The sequence below is a fragment of the Aythya ferina genome, assembly GCF_964211825.1.
Source record: "Aythya ferina genome assembly, chromosome: 5".
NCBI classification, from domain to species: domain Eukaryota; kingdom Metazoa; phylum Chordata; class Aves; order Anseriformes; family Anatidae; genus Aythya; species Aythya ferina.
In genome coordinates, this window is record NC_140301.1 from 42133749 (window position 1) to 42139748 (window position 6000).

General features: G+C 56.8%; 1 protein-coding gene across 1 annotated transcript in view; it reads right to left on the reverse strand.

Annotated features, from left to right (window-relative positions):
* Nucleotides 1-2489, reverse strand: part of LOC311438135 (uncharacterized protein) — a 75664-nt gene extending 73175 nt beyond the window's left edge. The window contains exon 1 of the mRNA XM_084522233.1: nucleotides 2418-2489. The gene's annotated coding sequence lies outside the window, so the exon portion shown is untranslated. The remainder of the gene's footprint in view (nucleotides 1-2417) is intronic.
* Nucleotides 2490-6000: the final 3511 nt, after the last annotated feature.

Genomic DNA, 6000 nt, shown 5'->3' on the forward strand with positions numbered 1-6000 from the left:
CAATCAATATCTTTCTAGGAACACCCAGGCCTCGTGCCAGCTCTCTTCCAATCCCATTTAGCTCTCCTGCAGAACAGGATGAAGCCACGCGCAGGCACGGCGTGGGTAATAAAGCAAGGGAAGAGCGGCTAATTGGCAGGGCTGGAGCTCAAACGCTTGGTGCCGGGGCTGCAAGAGCAAACCCGCGGCCAAGGAGCACACCTTGCCGCCAGGGCAAGCACCCGAGCCCCAGCAGCTTTTCCAAAAACGCCGTGTCAGACAGACAGCTCTCCTTCCAGGGCACCTCGACGCAGCAAGCAAGTCTACAGCAAAGCCCCACAGCATGTATTACGGCTTCAGCATCCCTGGGGACTGTGCTTTGCACTGAGGTGATGGAGATTTGTTGGTTTTTCCCCCTCTGCCACCTGCAATGGGACTTTTCTGTCCTTTGCAGAGAGAGAATGCAAGGGGAAAATGGAGATTCACCAGCACTTGAACAATTTTTGCCTGCATCAGTGCTACAGAGCGGTGGATTCTCGACCCAGTGGAAACCCAGCTGAGCCTCAACTCCTGCCTGATCCCCAGCTACGGAAACCCAAGTACTCAGCAGTGCCAAAACAAGTAAAAAGAAAGCAAGGGTAAGCTCATTTGCAGGGTATAGATGTGCCCCAATGGCTGGGGCGGTGGGAGCTGGACTACTCTCTCCTGGAATTAAAATGCAGGAGAGGAAAGCGCAGGAATTACTCTGGCATGACCATGAAGGACTGAACAGGCTTCAAGTTTCAAAGTCGATCCTAACACACGCTCTCTCCGCTGCAATTCTGATCCTACAAAAAGCCAAAAGGTTTTGCCGGGAGAACTGATCCCACTGAACAACCCCATCATTAAACCACACGAGCAGCGAACGAGGGAATGACCACGGACGGGGCGGACACAGCCAGGTGAAGCAGTCCCGTTGTGCCCCGCACTGCCACATGCACAGCAGGCAGGCAGCCTGCCCCGGGATGGGAAAAACATGTAATGCCACGGAGGAGAAACCTCACGTCTGAGGGCATCTACCCCAAACGCAGCCGAAATATTCCTCCAGCCCCGCGGAGCCAGCTAGAAGCCTTGCAGAAGCACGCAGGTGCGAGGCTGAAGGGATGGAGGGCAGGTGGGGTTTGCCAGCAGGAAATGCTCTCAGGCATCTCCTCGTTCCTGTGCATCCTAAAATAAGGAGAAAAACTTGGAGTTCCTGAAAGGATGTAGAAAAGAGGAGAGCACCGAAGAAAGGAAGGATGCAGTGCTCTTCAAGCTGGCGAGCACTCCTGGGAGAAGCACTTGGGATTTTAAAATAGCAACAAAAGGTACGGAGCCGTCAGAAACACACTCCAAGGTAAGAAGTCGTGCTGCTGGGGGTGTGGCAGCCTGCCTGGGCAGTCGCTGCTGCTTGGGAATTTTGGAAGATAAATGTGTCTCGGGGAATGTGCTCGCCGGTCTTCCCTCAGCTGCACAGAACGAGAACGGAGCCCGCAACCACGACAATGAAAAACCAAAGCCAGGAGAGCATCTGAAGGGCTGAGCTCATGCTGCTCAGGCCCTTTAAAGGAAGACGCAGTGTTAGAAGGGAGGATTAAATTTAAACACTCAAGGAGTTTAGAGACAGCAACGCTCAGACAAGCTACTGAGAAAGCTCTGCAAGAGGCAAGGCCCACTGACAGACCACGACCTGTCCAGGAAGAGCAATAAATACCCAAAGAGCATTTCTCAATCATGATGCTGCCGCAGCCGGGCAGTGTTTCACCAGAACCGCACGAGGCTCGCTCAGAAAAGGAGCCCAGGAACCAGGCGCCTGGCACACCGCAGCACGAGCAGCTCCACGGCACTGCTCTGCCCCGGCCACCAAAACCAGGAGCCAAATTGGGGCGGAAGAGAAGCGGCCGGGGCCGATGCCACCACGCAAGAGGGTCCCGACGCACTCGCCCATTTGGCCACTTTCTTCCCCCAAAAGCACCCCCGTTTTCCTAGCGCCCCACAGCCACCCCCAGCACGGGGCACCACATCCCGGCCACGTCCCCTGCGGTGCCCCCGAAGCTCTGCGCTTTTTTGGGGGATGCTTTTTTTTTGAGGGGGGCACCTCTGCGAGCAAGCCGCACGCACCGAGCCCCCCCGCTGACCCCCGCCACCCGCAGGGACCGACCCCAGCGCTCCCCCCGGCCGCAGCCCGGGCACCGCAGCCCGGTGGGGACCCCAAAACCCCCCCCGGGACCCCAAAAATCGCCCTGCGCCACCCGAGGACCGGAGGCGAGACCCCTCCGGGCACCGACGGAGGGATCCCGAGGGGATGATCCCCTGCGAGCCCTGCGCGACCCCGGGCACCGCCTCGCCTCGGGGACCCCCCCGCACCCCCAGACCCTCCCGGTGCCCCGGGCCCCCCTCCCGGTCCCTCCGCTCCTTACCGGGCGCGCGCTCCCGCTCCGGTCCCGCCACCGGCGCGCGCGCGCGCGCCCCGGCCCCTCGGCCCCGCCCCGCCGCGCCAAGCCCCGCCCCTTCCCCCTCCTCCTCCCGCGCAAGCCCCCGGCCCGTCTCCGCGCGCGGGGCGCGATGGGAGCTGTAGTTCTGAAGGGGGGGAGAGTCTCGCGAGAAGAGAGTAGAAGGGGCGCAGGCGGGTGGTCAGGCGGGCAGGGGAATTAGCTCAAATGGTAGAGCGCTCGCTTAGCATGCGAGAGGTAGCGGGATCGATGCCCGCATTCTCCACTCCCTTTCTTTTTTTTTTTTCCTCCCTTTCCTCCACCTTATCCTCGGCCCGAGCTATCCCGAGGGGTCGGCTCTTGGCAGCTGCCAACTTGGGTTGGCTAAAGTCTGCCTCCGAAAAGAACAAAGCTGGGCGAGCTGCTCCTGTCGGAGTACATGACATGCAGACATAGCGCTGCCTCACCACTGCTCCACACTGCAACTCCGGCCTTCGAAAATCCCGACCCCGCTACCCTTCATTTTAAGCAGCAAGGCCACGTCAATAGGACAACGCCTGGTAAAACGGGATTTGCTGCGACAGCACAAAGGACTGGATGGAAGGGAAGATGCGGCGCCTCTCACAAAGGGATTATTTGGCACAAATTGCCATGAATTCTCAGCGGAGAGAAACTTCTCCACTGCCAGAGGCAACCCACCAGCCCTTTCCAGCAAATGGCGATGGCAGCACGCAGCCTGGAGTCTGAAAAACAGATGAGCGTATGGAGTTTGTTCTTTTTTTTTTTAACTTGAAAAAGTTTGTTCTCATCTTTTAAGGCTGATTTATACTCAGCCTTCAGAGCCCCAGACAAACCCATGAAATAACCAGCTGTCGCTGCCACAGCCTTCAAAGCTTGCACAAACCATTCAAGCATTCATATGCAGCGGGATTCAATGGGAAAGCGCAATCCCTTGCAGTCTCCTGTTTCATCAGCTGCCACGCAGCCGACATGAGGGGGCTGCGTCACGAAGCACAGTTGTGTTCACGGCCTGGTGCTCTCGGTTTCCCCGCTAGCTGTGGGTAGCTCAGCTCGGTGACCACAGGCACCCAAATCCGCTCAGGCTGAGGCTGCACCGCCCTCTGCAGACAGGCAGGGCACAATCTGGCACCTTCATCGGAACAATTCCTCGGGCTGTAGTTTTTTCTGCACGCTCCTCCTTGCCCGGCATGGGCTAGTGGTGACCACAGTAGATGCAGGGACAACATATTGCACATAGACTCACAGAACTATTTTGTTATAATGATTCCCATCCCCACCCCCAAAATAAAGCCAGCACGAAACAAAGAGATCGGCTTTTCTTTTACAAGAACAAGATGACCACATCAGAGCAGCTAAAAATTCCTCTTAATGCATTTCTTGTGGGAATCTCTAATGAGCTGTGACGGTGCAGATCAGCCATATGTGTGCACACATGCGAGCTCGGGGGGGGTTGCCTACATTTGCCGAGGAGCCCAGGGCTTGCTCGGCCACCTCGTGGCTCCCAGCCCCTTGCTTGCCAGTGGCATCTGTGTGTTGACCTCCCTTTTTTGTGTTTTGCTCCTGCGGCATCAGCTAAGCCATGGTGTCAGATTCTCCACCCTGGCTCCGCAGATGCTGGGGCTGCTTTCACTTCCAAGAGCTGCATCAGCCTGCTGTCTCCAGAGGAACGACACGAGTTTTGCATTTCCTCCCCAACAAAGCCCTGCTTCACAAGCTCAAGGATCAAATGGCTTCCAGGCAGAAGGAAGGACAGTGGGACCGAGCGTGGAAGTGCCAATGGATCGAGCAGGAATTAAAGCCGGGCTCCGAGGGCAACACATGGAGCTGTGCGTGTTCTTACAGCTCGCTGTTGTGGCCACCACCTCTGAGTTTACGTAATGAGTTTGCTGGTAGGCCTCACACAGCCATGCTAGCAAAAGATCTGTCACTAGCCTGAAAATGTTAATGTCTTTAATTGCAATTAATTGCTTGCACAAGGGCATCGTGAGAGCAGGGAGGACAGAATGGCAAACAGCTAGAGGGAGAAAAGACAAAGCTTTTGGCTTATGCTAATGAGTCTAATCCTGAGACAATTTAAGCATCCTTCTAGATTGCTTGCTCTAGGGTTATGTGCATATGTTAATTTTAAAATGAAGCAAATGCGGAGACCCATCTCGACTTCCCCAGGCCATGGGACACAAGGCTCCCTGGTACATCAGGAGGTGCAGCTGGGAGGCAAACACCCCCCAGAAAATGGGGGCAAACTTGAGTGACCTCAGAGAGGACATAAAGGAGAAGGAAAAACAGGCAGAGACCTGAATGAAGGTCACTGGGACTCCTCCGCTGCTGCAGGGGAAAGACATGCACATGCCTTACTCTGTGTCCTGTCGATGTTCTCAGCCCCGTTGCACACCATTTCCCCTGGACTTGCATGTATTTGTGAGTAGGACAGCCTGGCCCTGCTTGCTGGGGAAAGGGCAATAGATTTTTCCCGAGATGCCTCTGGTTGTCCCCTCGGTGAGGGCAGCCAAAGGGACAAAGGGGAGGTAGAAGCCGATAACATTTGGCCTGGCTGCCTGGACCGTAAATCCAGCTTTTTACCATCACAGACCAGTGTGGAGCAGGTGCTTCATACAGGGTGGGAGGTCTGCTGAAAGTCCAGTGACACAAAACACTCTGAAACCTCAAAACCAGTGAGTGCTGAGGAGGTACAGGCAGACAGCAGTGAGCTGCTTTGTGAGGGGTGGACATCCCTCACCATCTGCAGCATCCCTCCCCTCCTCCTGTCCAGGAGCACCTGGTGGGCACCGAGGCCAGACACTAGTGCCATGCTCAAACCATGCTGGTTATGGAGGCTTTGGTGGGTTTGGGGTTTGGCCCGGGGGCACAGAAGTGCTCCAGCAACCCCTTTTTGTGGGTGACCTGTTCTTTCGTGGGAGGGAAGGGGAAGCAGTGCACCCTCTGGTGTTCGGCTCTCTCCTGGGCACTATGGAAGGAGAGTTTCAGCTCTTCAGGCTTCTGCTGCTCGGTTCCCTTCTCCCCCGGAGAAGGGTTGTAAAGGCAGCTGGGGGGAGAACAGCTAGTGTGGGCTGGGACACCTTTCAGGGCAGCACCCCATGAGACCTTTGAAGACAAAGGGTTCCCCAACATGGACACACTCAGCCCTGGAGACCAGGCTGTGAAGGCAAAAAGCCAAGAAACAACCCCAAAGCGGGGACACCACCTCGCTGCGCTGTTACCCCCCTCAGACAAGGCCATCCTGGCTGCGACACCCCCGGTGCAGCTGCTCTCCTCACCCCTAAAAGAAGTCGATGACCCAAACTCACACGGCCAGGTGTGAAGCCCGGCTCTCGGCGCAGATGGCAGGACCGAGCAGCCCCCCGGGGGGAACAAAAGGCGCCTCATGGCCCCTGCTGCTCTTTTGGAGGGAAGAATGGAGCCTGCCTTCTGCCTCCGCCTCGCTTGTGGGCTCGTGAAACATTAATTAATCTTTGTGCCAGTGAGGGGGAGAGCCTGCGGGGCTCTGGGAGGAGGAGGTAGAGGTCTGAGGGCTGGGATCCTGCCTGCTGGG